At 34.6% G+C, this 14895-nt stretch overlaps 1 long non-coding RNA gene across 1 annotated transcript in view; it reads left to right on the top strand.

Annotated features, from left to right (window-relative positions):
- LOC116663702 overlaps positions 1–1958 on the top strand; it is a 110737-nt gene extending 108779 nt beyond the window's left edge. Inside the window, exon 3 of the long non-coding RNA XR_004319987.1 lies at positions 1143–1958. This is a non-coding gene — a long non-coding RNA (uncharacterized LOC116663702). The remainder of the gene's footprint in view (positions 1–1142) is intronic.
- Positions 1959–14895: the final 12937 nt, after the last annotated feature.

Raw genomic sequence — 14895 nt, 5'->3', positions numbered from 1 at the left:
TGTGGTATAATTGCTCTTATTTGTGAGAGAGGGCTTCTAGGCCTTAGTGGCTCCCGCATCCACCCATGTGATCGCTTCCCTTGGCAACTAAATTGTAACTTGAAATGCCAAAAGAAAGAGCCTCCAAGCTGCTGTAGGAATGTAAGGACTCCTGCTGGAGAGAAAAATTAAATAATTTTTCAAGGTAGAAGGGATTTTAGAATGCACTTGATGCCTTCTATTTTAGAAAATCAACATCATATTTCATTTATGTTAATTTATCAATTTGATTCATATATATACACGTATGTGTGTGTGTGTGTGTGTGTGTGTGTGTGTGTGTACAGCAATGGCCCATACACATGTGTTCTAAGAAATTACAAATAAAATTATAGAAAAATCCATGTAACAAATATTTTCTGTTGTATATTTATATAAATCATTTAAATACATAAGTGCTCTCAGTAGCTACTTATAAAGTAATTAATTTGTCTTTTTAATTTATCTATTAGTTTTGCTACATTTTCTTAATGAAACCAACTGGAATTGAGCCAGCATTACCTCATTGCTTTCTGTTGAAAACAGACTTGTCTCTGATAGACAATTGTTCACAGATGAGTTCTTAAAAGCCCTAAGGAAAAAGCAGTTTATAACTTCATCAGCTTATGAGCTTGAGCATTTTCCAAAGGAATTACCACATGAATATTTCAAATTATAGAATTATAAGTATGAAAAAAATGTGGTGGAGACATTTCACTTCCAAAAACTGAAATTAGCTGTAAACGTGCTCAAAGCTGTAGAACAAAGGCAAGTGATGTTTTTTACCTTTTTTATTTTTATGATTCCAATGCCTCTTTCACTGGAGATCTATTTAAACACAATTCACATTAAACACAGAGTAGCAACGTGAATTCCGTGTATAACCCAATTTTGTGTCATTATGGAAAATTGTAAAGAGCTGTTTGTCTATTAGAAATTAGTACTATACTAGGTAAACAATGTTTAATAAAGTAAATTTTCTATATTTTTATACTATTTTTCTTAATAATCTGTGAAACTGTTTGAATTTAGTGATATTAATATAGAACTGTCTTTCTAAAGTCTGCTAATCTTAATACTAGATAAAACCTATTGATATAGCCACCCTATAATTCTAACTACAGGTGCCTGTGGTAGAGAGAAGAATGGTTCCCCTGAGATGTCTTAATCCCCAGAACCTGCAAATACATCATCTTGCATGGCAAAGGGATTTAGCAAATGTGATGAACCTAAGGACCCTGGAAGGGGGATATGTTCCTGGATCATCTAGGTGGGGCCAGACGTAATCACAAGCATCCTTATCAAAGGAGCAGGAGAGTCAGAGTCAGAGAAGGTGTAATGACAGAAGCAGAAGTGACAGAGGAAGAGGGAGACAAACAGGGAGTCGAGAGAGAGAGAGAGAGAAAAAGGAGAGAGATTTAAAGATACTATACTGATGCTGATGTTGAAGCTGGGGGAAGAGGTCCAAAGAATGAATGAAGGTAGCTTCTTAAAGCTGGAAAAGGCAAGAAAATGGATTCTCTCCTACAGCCTCCAGAAGAAACACAACCCTGCTGACACTTGATACCTGGCTTTTAGGACTTCTGCCATCCAGAATTGTAAAATCTGTGTTGTTTTAAGCTGCTAAATTTTAGTAATTTGTTACAGCAGCAATAGGAAACTAATACAGTACGAAAGAAGTAACTATTTTCTAGCAGAAATTTACCATAATGGAGGAGTACAGGTTGTGTGGGGAGAAGATCAGGTTTAAGTTATAAGATGAGAGCCTTGGATTTATTAACAGCTATCTGTATGCCTTTATAAATTATAAAGAAGTTTGTGTCCTCAAATATTAAATACAAACTTCCTACCTTTTAGAATTTTTTGGAAAATCAAAATAAAACAATAAACATGATAATATTTTTCAAACTACAAAGTGTTATATAATTGTATGACCTAATATTGCTACTTATATTATTTAGATAATGAAACTTCTGATTTCAATTTGAAAGCCTGTCTATCATCATTCATTTATTTGAGTCAACACTGTGATATTTTCTATTAAAATCTTTCATCGATTTGAAGTCTGTTTGCATTGTTACAGTGTTTGTCTCTGTAGTGTCACAATTTAATTAAAAATGTAGTTTATTTAATTTCAAGTTATGACACTAATGAAAGTACTACATAAGTACTACAAAGGCGTGCCTCCTACTGTCAGCAATACAAAATTTGGCAAAATAAAATGTATTATATATGGGATACAAAGTGACATTTTTCAGAAAAGGAAGAACATACTATGTTTCCCAGGAAGGATTTGTGAAGAATTGTAAATAAGCTGTGGGTAATTTTCAAAAATAAAACAAACCACAATAGAAGAACAAAATGTTAAGAGATAGAAGAAAGAACATCACAGGTATTTTTCAAGTCAGAAACTGACATGAAGATATAGAAGGAATGTTTAGAGCTTATCATAACAAATGTGGAATGGTGAGAGAATGTATTAGTTTCCTATTTCTGCCTCAAAAATCATCACGATTAAATGGATTGAAATGACACAAGTTTATTAGTCATGGGTCCTTTGGTCAGGCACAGAGTGGCTGTGTTCTCTGTTCAGGGCAGACAAGGCTGAAATCAAGTGTCGGTCAAAGTTGAGCTGCGTTTTCATCCCAGAGCCCTGGGGAAAAATCTGCTTCCAAGTTAATTCTTGTTGTTGGCAGAATTCACGTCTTGGTGGTTGCAGGGCTGAAATAGCTGCTTCCTTGCTGGTTGTCACCCAGACACTTCTCTGAGGTGTGAGAGGCTGCTGCATTCTTGCGATGGAGTCCCTACCCCTTCAAAGCCCCCCAGCTGAGAATTTCTCACATGCCAAATTCTGCTTATTGTTCACCTCTGTGACTTCCTCTTAGACAAGCCAAATAAAACTGTTTTTAAAGGGCTTATAGGATTACATTAAGCCTAATGAGATCATCCTAAAGTCAACTAATTTGGGATCTTAATTGCATCTGCAAAATCACTTCACAGTAGAATAGAGATTAAGGCATGATTGAATAAGAGGGAGATGTGTGTGCAGAAGGGGCCAGGAATCTTGAGGGTCATTGTAGAGTCCTACCCATCACAGGAATAAAGCAAAGATGGTATTAAAAAGGAGATGCCTTACTCTTAAGGACAGAAAGTCTTGAATATTATGTTAAAATGCTTGGATTCTATTCTATAATTATACAAAACTGGATCAATAACCCTCCTGTATATTGTTTTATGAAGCTTTTAAGGAAAACCAGCAATTTTAAATGACTTGAAAAATGTCTGATTCAGCAAATGTTTCCCTTCTATTTCTTTCAGTGATCAAATAAGAAGACAAAACATTAAGAAAAAATAAAAATAATGAATGTTCTCCAAACCAAGAAAATGAGACAGATGTGGACTCAAATGTTTGAAGATCCAGGTTATAAGGACAATGAGATTGAACTGACAGGAAATACAGATGTGGGACATGGCCATGCAGAACACTGAAGTAATTGTGTTGATTCCAAAGGGAAAGTCTGAGAATCTGCAAGTCAGTGGACAAATACAAAAATGATGAGTGGTCTTGATGTAATTATCAGACTATTTGAAAAACTGGATTCTGAACAGCTAGACCAGTGGACTTCATCCAGCAAAATAGAGACCTCTTATTTCAGCAAAGAAGGAGGAGGGTACCCCCTCCAGGTAGTCACCATAAAATCACCCCAGATGGAAACAGGCCTATAAACACCCTGTGCCAATAAACACAAAGCCCAGAATCTGCACTCAGTTCAAAGAGGGGATACACTGAAAACTAATTTATAGATTTCAGCTCTCTGTACTGACGAGCCTAGTCCTTCCGGAGGAAATTAGTAACGCATTACTTATAAAGAAGTGAGAATGAAATGGAGATAACCAGTAACACTGAATGATTGAACCCCCCACCCCACGCCAAAAAAGCTACTGATTCATATTTCTGAAGGAAAATTACTTGAATCCAGAATTTTACATACTCAGGCAAAAGTTGAGAGAAAAAATATTTTGAAACATGCCAGAGCGAAAAAAAAAATGCTACCTGATTATCATCAATATGATCTTTTGGCAGGATAAACCACAGTAAAAGAAAAAGAAGTAGCTACGAAAGGACAACATGAAATATAAGAAATCGGCAGCAGTCGCGTGCTATCAAAAAGAGTCGAAGAAAGCGCACGGTAGTTAAAAGGAGCCCTTTGAATCTTGAAGGCAGGGATCGTCTCTTTCAAGCAGCAGGATTTAGTAACAAAGGGTAACATCCCCTTCTTTATGTCTTCAGTTATAACTCGACTCTGTAAAAAGTCCTAACTGAGTCATAACATATATATTGGTGCTGGGCATAAAATGATTCGACATAAAAACAGTGCATTGAAGACTTAATTCTGGTCGTAGAATGAAATACATTTAATGGTGTTCTTTTAACAGTTTTAAACTGTCTAACTTACAAAAACTTTGAAGTAAGGAAAAAGTTAAAATGCAAGCAGACTAAGTTCTTTATCTTTTATATCAGTGGGTCAGTATATAATGTCTAATGCTGATGAATCAAGAAATAAATAAGGAAGAAAAACACTTTAAAATTACAAAAAACTACTAGATACCATAAGGGTAATAGTGTATTTAATAAAAATTGTAGGTGGATGGAGGAAAGTAGAAATTAAAAATACTAAATTCTTCATCTTTCATCGTAGTATATCAAAGATCAGTCTAAAATTAATAAATCAGTAAAAGAAATGGTTAAATCGGTTACCTCTCAGATCTGGGAATGAGATGAAGAGATAAGGTCAGAATTTTTAATATAGTTCTTGACCATTCTGTATGTTATAATCATTTTTACATATTCTATTAACAATTTTAAAATCTGTTTTACATTTTAAAATAACTCACAAATATAAATGGTCAAGAGAAAACAAGAAATCCAGAACTTAATTTTATTATCCCTTTTAGAGAGTTATACATATTATAAGATTTTAATTCTTGCTAAACTAATAAAGCTTTTCCTCATTGACTAAAAGTAGATTTTACACCTTTGGAAAATGTAATGCTGTAATCATGCTTGTGAACCTCAATGTATATTTACTTATAAATGCCAAGCCATGGTCAAAAAAAATAATCAACTGGTTAGCTAGTATCTGAACCTCCATATTATATAATTAGACAATGGTTGATAATATGGGACTGGATTCTAACAGATTATTGCTGAAACTCCTCATTCTTACACTTTTTAGCTGTGTAATCAGTTTTCTTAGTTGTAAGATGGATATAATAATGATATCTACTTGATACAGTTGTGATAAATATTAAAGGAATTAAAGCATTCAAAACATTTAGCACAATTTCTGGCTTAGAGTAAGAGCACTGGAATGCTACAAACTTGTATACTATACCTGTAGTGACCATCATGCTATAAGCCTGGGTTTCTAGTTATTTGTATTTAATGAGCATTAAATCAGACATATGAATTGCTGGCAGGGTGTAGTAGAGAATAAGAAATAATAGAAGGGGTTGATAAAACCAGAAGAAGATGGATCTTCATATTAGGGAAGCAGACCTGTTAGGGTACTAGGATTTGGCCAAGCTGTAGCCAGTGGCAATTGAAAACTCTTAAGAAAATCTCTCCTAATGGCAGGTATTCCTTCTTTGTTATGGCTGGATAATATTCTATGGTTGTTTCCAAATCCTGGCTATTGTGAATAATGCTGCAATGAGCATGGAATGCAGATATCTTCTCAGAAATACAGATTTCATTTCCTTTGCATATCTACCTGGGAGTGGAATTGCTGAGTCATGTGGCAGTTCTATTTTTAATTTTTTGAGAGATCTCCATATTGTTTTCCATAGTAGCTGCACCAATTTACATTTTCACCAGCAGTGTACCAGGGTTCCCTTTCCTCCACACCCTTGCCAACACTTGTTATCTCTTGTCTTTTTGATAACAGCTGTCCTCAAAGATGTGAGGTGATATCTCATTCTGGTTTTGATTTGCATTTCCTTGATGATAGTGCTATTTGCAACAGCCTGGATGAACCTGGAGGATATTACGCTTAATGAAGTTAAGTCAAATACAGAAGGACAAATACTATATGATCTCACTTCTATGAGAAATCAAAAAAAAAAAAAAAAAAAAAGCTTAACCCATAAAAGTGAAGAGTAGAATGGTGGTTTCCAGGGACTGGGTGGTGGGGGAAATGGGGAGATGATGGTCAAAGATGTACATTCAGTTACATAGAATGAATATGTTCTGAAAATCTAACATACAACATGGTGACAATAGTTAATAATATTGTAATACTATATTGTATACTTGAGGTTTGCTAACAGAGTAGATCTTAAATGTTCTCCCCACAGAAGAAGTAACTATGCAAGATGATGGATGTGATAATCAACTTGATTAGGTAATCACTTCACAATGTCTGACTATATTAAATCATCATGTTATATGCTTTAAAAATATCACATTGTAGATCCTCAATATATACAATTTTTATTTGTCCATAATACCTTAATAAACCTGGAAAATTCCTAATAAAGTGCCTTTGACTTATGTATAAAGAATATTGCTCACTGCATGGGGGACAACTCAGACACAATCTTTTTTTATCTGATCTGATTTGGTATAATGAAATTTTTTTCTGCAATCAGAAGTCACCAGAAAGAATTTGATGTAATGCTTTTAAACTCTACAATTGTGCACTCCTTAGCTGAGCTTCCTGGTCAGAGTAAAAAGGTAGAGTGTTAGGACAAATGGCAGTGAAAAACAATGACAAAATTATGTCAAATGAATTTCATGCAGTTCACAAAATCGGCTTTAAGCTTATAGCATAGCTAATGACAAAGGAAACAAGGTCATTTACAAATGTCATGATTTCTATAAGGTAAAAAGAACAAAAACACTCAGAAGTTCAACTCCACCTGAATCTCTGACCGGATCAGCATTTCTCATTTAAACTGCCATGAACAGGACCCTGAATGAAATAATGAGCTACATCCCGGACACAAGAACCACAGCAAAACACAACACACCTTCAGAGACCAGGTGACCAAATTAGTGTAAGTCACTTTCTGATACTGTCTTTAAGTACATTTGGGGGGAAAAGGTAGTCAAATGTGTATATAATTTGGAGACATTTAATAAATCAATGTAAGTATACAAACGGAAAATAAGATAAAGTGTCATGCAATGTTTCACACATACACGGATAAATTACCGCAAATCTCACTTCTATTTTAGAAATCTGCCATTGTAACATAAATTCCAAGACAAAACTCTGTAGGAAACAAAACATAAAAAAGGAAAAATAATAAGAGAAAGAAACTCATTACCTCCATGATTATTTGTGGATACGAACAGTTTTCTAGAGTTTCCTACCATAACAGTTTTCCTACCATAACAACTGATTGATGACCTTAGGAATGAGTACCCAGAGTGACAGCCATGAAAATTCACCATTCAGTGTCCTGCTGGGGGAAGCATAACTGATCCATGGCCCCAGCTGCTTGCCATGAAGGATTATCACCGTGTTGACGCAGAGGTTCTGCTTCCTACCAGCTTCCATAAGTCCATGACAGAGCCTGGCATCAGCACTACCACAGGCCCACTCCTGCAAGAGCTGGAACTTCTGTAACGGCTACCTTTGACTTACATAAGCCTGGCCAAAGCTCTCATGATGTTCTGTCCCAGTCTTAGACTCTATCCACCCAATTCTTTTCCCCCATCCTTAACAGGTTTCAGACTTTCACTGTGGCCTGAAGGTTCCTCCTACCAGAATTCTCTGGTTCTCTCTTCTTTATCATTTATAGTCATTTCTTCCAAAAAATATCTTGAAAATCAAATCCAGTCTTATAGTGAGCTTCATGAAAAATTCAAAAAAGCTCAGGTTATGCCAGCAGTGAGAAAGCAGATGGGTAAGATGGAGCATTTTAACTGGTTCAATCACTGCTTGGTGGGTAATCAGCGTGGGAGGTACAGAACTTCTTGGCACCAAGTAGGCTCTTAATTGCTAACGGTTTCCTCTCTGAGTAAGTGGAATACCCTTGGCACTACAATGGTTCAAGCATTTGAAAATACGGAGTGAATTATCCCTACAAGGACAGAATCATTACTGGTTACAACTGAGTTACACTGAAGTTCTATAGCAGAATAAAGAAAAACTGAGATGCAGTAACAACAGTGAAAGGCAATGTGTAAGAGTCAAGACGCCTTCATCTCCTGTAGCTGTGTATTTTAGAGTGAACTAGACTGAAGTAAATGACGATTCAATATGCAAACATATTTTTCTTTATACTTTTTAGTTGTAGAACACAGATTCACCTAAAGTATTCCAACAAATATTCCGTACTTTAAACACACGCGCGTGCACACACACACACACACAAATTTCAGTCCTCCAGAACCTGTCCATCTGCATTACGGCACCTAAGAAAAACACCATGCTTTTGGAAAATAAATGGGACTAATCCATTCACAAACTCCTTGCTTGCATTTAGCAAGAAATACAAACAGAAATTTTATTTTTATTTTTATCTAATCTATAAAAAAGATTTTAGAAATAACAGATACACTTAACATGCTTTAAAAATCTGAGGGACTCATACTGACCTCACTGAGTGATCTCTGTATGTCAACTGAAAAGCTAAAATTTGATTCTTACAAATAGTCACACACACACACACAAATATACACACACACTTAACATTTAAATGTACATTAAAAGATTGTATGAAGTTAAAATTGCAAATAGATTAGTTTGAATAAAGTGGAATTCCATTTAAAATGATTAATATTAACAATGAATTAAGTCCTTTGACACGATGATTTTCCTTATATAAAAGTACTGAGTAACCTTAATTTCACAACTATGAACAATGGTTATCTAAAAAATATAAAATTAAACAACTAAATATTTAGTTCAAAAAGTAAAGTGCTTAACCCCAAACACAAGGCCAATTAATTATAATTACCATAATCACAGACATTATTGTAAAATAGTTATTCAATCAGAACCTTACCATTTTTATATATGTAAAAAATGTATAATGGAGGCAACAAAAATTTTACATTTATAAAACTGGAAATGACTCAACGTGGAAGTATTTTTCATAAATATTTCTTCCATTGGGAGAAAAAAGAAGAGTTAGGTTATGAAATGATAATAAAAATTAGCCTTTCTTACTATACATAAGAAGCTTACATCCTACTTGAGAATTTCCAAATTCTATCTTTACAAGCCACCTAAATTCAGTCTGAAACAAGGTAAAATAAAAACAAATGGAACAGTTTTTCCAAATGCTTCTTCAGTCTCTTCATGCTCTCCTTTACTGTCTATAAAGATTTCTTGCACTATATGAGGAATTTTCTACTGAATATGAATTCTTCATCATCTCTCTAGGCCTGATTTAGGTATGAATTGGAAAGAAAGTTTAGATTAAAAAAATAGTTATTTTGGAGCTGGTATTCTATAGTCCTTAAGGAAGTGGTAGAGCAAATTTTCAACAGAGACTTCAAACCAAAGAACTATTGAACTGGAAGAGAGTAAAAATACAAAAGTTCTTTGCTAGTCATCGCTGCTTTATGCACTATTAGTGTAGCTTTCTATTTTTTTGCAGATTATGTGAAGGGTGAGAATTAATTGTATTAATTAACCAATGTTCAAACATCTTTGCAAAAGCAGACTCAAAGCATAATTTGGTGACTTCCTTATGCTCTCTCTCCTTTAGTATCAGTAAATCACTAATGCTCATTAACCATGGGATAACACAAGTTTAAGCATTTGCTGGTATAAAATATTTTTTATATTAAATTAAAATAATAAAATATTTAAATGCTTTATGATTTGTATCCAAAATATACGATGAATTCTTAAACCTCTTCATTAAGAAAACAAAAAATTTAATTTAAAAAATTGGCAAAAGATCTGAAAACACATCTCACCCAAAAGGATAATATAGATGACAAATAAGCATATGAAAATATGCTCAATATCATTTATCACTAGGGATCCGCAAAATAAACAACAGTGAGACACCACTACACACCACTAGAAATGCTAAAACACTAAAACCTGACAATGCCAAACACTGATGAGGATTTAGAACAACAGAGCCGCCTCTTCACTGCTGGTGGGGATTGACACTTTGGAAGGCAGTTTAGTAGTTTCTTACAAAACTAAACACATTCTCAGCATATAATCCAGCAGTTGTTTTCCTTGGTATTTAGCCAAAGAAGTTGGAACTCTTATTCATTGCTGAAGGGAATGCAACATTGTGCAGCCACTTTGGAACACAGTTTGCAGTTTCTTAGAGAGTTAAACATGGTCTTACTTTACAATTCAGCAATCACGCTCCTCTGTGTTTACCAAATTCAGTTGCAATATATGTCCAGTTAAAAATCTGCACACAGATATGTGTAAAGGGCTTTATTCATAATTGCCAAAAACTTGCAGCAACCAAAATGCCCTTTTCTAGCTGAGTGGATGAAAAACTGTGTTATATCCATACAATGGAATATTATTTCATAATAAAAAGAAATGAGCCATCAAGTCACTAACAAATATGGAGGAAAATTAAATGCATGTTGGTAAATGAAAGAAGCCAGTTGGAAAAGACTATGTACTGTATGATTCCAATTATATAACATTATTTAAAAGACAAAACTATAGAAAATAGTAAAAAACAAAACAAAACAAAAAAAGCGCAGCAGTCACCACACATTCAAGGGGAGGAGGAGGGGGACGAGGAGGTGGAGCATGGGGGCATTTTCAGTGCAGGGAACTAGTCAGTGTGATACTCAGATGGTGGATATATGACATTATGTATTTTCCAGAACCCAGAGAACTTTACAACGCAAAAGAGTAAACCTTAACAGATGTGAATTAAAAAAAAAATCATTTAGGAAGTCAGGGATCTAAGAAAAGAATTCAGACGGTGACAAGAAAATCTAACTGTATTATAAATGTTTGAAACAACCTCGCTGAAGGGGTGTGGGAGAAGGTGCTGACCTAAGTAACTCTGGTAATTAATGAAGTCTGGACGCCTGCAGATAAAAGGAACTGCGTAAGTGCTGCATTTCAGTTAACAGAGTTCTGGAATTGAACAATTACGTAAATAGAGCCCAGGCAGTGAGAACCAAGGGTCTCACCGCAAAGTGGAAATATACAGTTAAACAAAAGGAATAGCCTAGAATGATCCACATCTTAATAGATTATAATTAGAGGTCAGTATAAACAGATTCAGCCTAACATAAATCCAGATAGTTATATAAAGAAATAGAGTATAAAAAAATAGGAATTTATACTTATGTAAATTAACATGGGTTACTATATACACATATATCTCTGTGTGAATTGTTGGCTGAAAAGGCTAGGAGCATTGATGCTTAGCTAGGAAGGGGCAGAACCAGAGCCCAGATCTTGGTTTCTAATACTATCTTCCAATAGAAGCCATCAGGGCCCCTCAGAGCAATGGCGGATTCTAGGTCAGGGCAGGAAATAATAAAGAAGAGCATGGATCATTCGAAAGTTAGGAAGTACTGAAAACAAAGAAAGAAGCACACACACACACATAAAAAACAACAATGGGAGTACTGGGGTATGTCAAAGGAACACAAGAGCCAGCTGAAAGAGCTCCCAATAAGCTGGGATAATCTGAGCAAGAACATAAGGCAGCATTAGGTTACAACCCGAAGTATAAAACAAACGTCCATACTGATGTAAATAAATGACTGGATAAATAAATAAATATAATAGAAGGGTTGTGTCCCATGTAGCAAAATTCCAAAATGATTTATGTAGATACTTTCTCTTGAGGTGGTGGGTCATAACACCCCATTAATTAGGTGTGCGTTGTACAGAGTGATTCCATCCCAAAGATTACGGCATGGGAAGGGGGAAGGGGGGCGAGAAGAGTAAAATTACATCAGGGAAACCTGACAAACTTGACCTCACCCAAGTGCTCAAGTCAAAACCGACTCGTGATAATTCCTGATGATAGCATGTACCTTTGAAATGATATCACAAAACGACTCTTTTCCTCTGTTCTATTCCTCCCTCCCCAAAACATAACCCAGTCTAATCATAAAAAATGAATAATAAGGAAAATCCCATTTGAGGGAAATTATACAAAATACCTAACCAGCACTCTTCAAAACTGTAAAAATCATCCAAAAAATAAGGAAAGCCTAACAAACTGTCACAGCCAAGTGATGCCTAAGGAGACATGACAATTACATGTCATGTGCTATCTTGGATAGGATCCTGGAACAGAAAAATTTTAGCTGAAAACTAACAAAATAAGAATAAACTAGCATATCTAGTGCCCAGGTTTTTAGTTAATAATAATAATAATAGATCAACATTGTTTCCCATTGATTGTAGCAAACGTACCACACTAATGTAAGATGTCACTAACAGGAGGAAATGTGAGAAGATGGCATGTATTTGGGAAAGCTCTGTACTATCTGCTCAATTGTTTTCTTTATAAATCTAAAACTGTGCTATGAATAAAAGAGTTTATTAATAGTAACAGATTGAGGGGAAAGATACTTGGAAGAAAATACGTCATGTTTAGAAATCACAAACATAAATAACTTGGGTGTAAAAAATAACTTTATTCGAAAATATTTAGAAAAGAAGTGAAAATGCTATATAGCAAATAGCAAAATCTACAGCATGAAGCAAAAACAGGAAAAGATAATCTTTTGCTTAAATGTCTGTATTAGAAACCGAGAAAGGCTAAAACGTGATATTGCTAAAACGTTTCTAAGGAAGGGATAAAAGATAATAAAAGTAAATTCAAGAAAGTAGAAGAAAGAAAGTAGTTAAGTATGAAAGAAGAAATTAAAGATACAGCAATAGTGTTTGGGGGTCAGGAGGGGCTTCGTCTATGAAGCCAAAATTGGTTTTTTGAAAGGGCTAACGACTTGGCAAATGTGGCAAGTTGTCAAAAAGATTGAGAATGATAATCCAGAAGAAAAATGTTATGTACAGCTCTACATCAAAAAAAAAAAAAAAAAGAAACTTACACAAAATGGACAAATTTCAGGCAATACTACTTCGTAAAACTAACTCAGAGGCAAATAAGCATTCCCTCCCTGCCACTCGCAAACATGGACCACCACAAGTAAAACAAAGAAATTAATGAACCAGCAATATATTTAAAGTCCAAATATCAAAGGAACAAATAATTCTAATCTTGCACAATCATCCTGGAATACAGAAAAAGAGGGAACATTTCTCATCCCATCCTATAGCCTGTCTAGATAAGTTTGAAGAAGAAAAATTACAAGATAATCATATGCATAAACACAGGTGAAAATACTGTAAAAATGTTTGCTAGTATATATTAAAAAATAATACAACATGAACAATTTTAGGATTTTATTCTAGGATCTCAAGATACAATTAACATGAAGAAATCAATTACTAAAATACAACACATCTAGAAATTAGTTGAGATCAGTAATAATCATCACAGCAAATATGAAGTGCATATAAAATTTACCAGCCATTCCTAACAAAACGCTTAGCAAGAAAGGAATGAAAGGAAACTTCCTCAGTCTGATAAAGGGTATCAAATGCAAGCTCATCGCAAACATCAGTTCTAATGGTGAATTTAGACGTCTCTCCTGTATTTTATGAGCAAGGACTACTTTTTTCCCCACTCTATTAACTAGCTAGACTAGTAAGCAAAAAACCCAAAATATATTTTTTAAAGAAAACCACTGAAACTGTCATAGATGGATCATGTTTTGTCTATGTGGTAAATAAATATATATGGTTAAGTGGTAAGTTTTCAGAATAAAAGAACTTGTGACCCAGTCAGATCTTCCTACAAACATGCTAATGACAGACCTCCTGACAAACAAGCTCACAGTATTTATTAGTAGTAGAGTCCTTATTTACAGAATGCTTTCAGCAGGATACATCTGATTTTTCTAGTATTGGTCACGGCAAACAAAGTGAGAATCTATTGATCTAAGAGGCTGACTCTCTGCAAAATGTCAGGTAAATTCTGTCATTATCTGAGTACCACATGAAGAAGTTTCATGACCTGAATGGTCCTTTGTGTGTAAATGATGTGAATCACACATATTACTTGGATCTCATATATAAGTTGGGACACAGATGCCTCCTGACATGGAAATAAAGGACTTGGGGAGCTGTGTTTGGGGCCCCAGACCTCTCCCTCCTTCGCCTATGGTACCTCAGTACTTGCATTCCTAAAATTATTAGTAGAGATGTATACTAGCTAAGACTTTTGTTTTGTGAGTCTGGTTTGACAATCCAGTTATTTGTGTTATCTCAAACACTCAAAATTCTACACAAAGCTTATGAAAATTAATAAGGTATTGCAAATGGCATTGCACAGTGTCCTGTTTTTAATAAACTTTAGTTTTCCGGTCTTCTAATCATATGTTCTCATAGTAGAAATAACTCAGTACATTTTTACATTACCACAATGTATATTTCTGATCTACTGTTTTTATATTCCTAAAGAATAGAGAATTACAGATTTTAAAATAGGAGAGAGGTTAATGTCCACATAGACAAAAGTATATAGCAAAACCAGATATATTCTGTGAAGAGGGTATGAACTGAAGATGAAATTAAGGTTTACTTGCTTTTTCATAATGAGATTACTGAGCACTTTAAAATTGGACTCAGAAGAAAATGAAGGTGTAAGTTAAGTTCCATGGTGTTTCTTTGTGAGAGCTGAGAACTTCAAGCACATCTTCTCCTGGCTCAGAATCATTTTAATTAAATGACCTGGGAGCCTTCTGGGAAAGATTAGCCACAGAATTAAAACTGCTTTTAGACTAGTACTGAGTGAGAAAACAGTCAGCAAAATTCCCTTCGAATGAATTTATCTTGT

Source organism: Camelus ferus, chromosome 5 (assembly GCF_009834535.1).
Source record: "Camelus ferus isolate YT-003-E chromosome 5, BCGSAC_Cfer_1.0, whole genome shotgun sequence".
NCBI classification, from domain to species: Eukaryota; Metazoa; Chordata; class Mammalia; order Artiodactyla; family Camelidae; genus Camelus; species Camelus ferus.
This window is presented reverse-complemented; position numbering and strand designations above follow the sequence as displayed.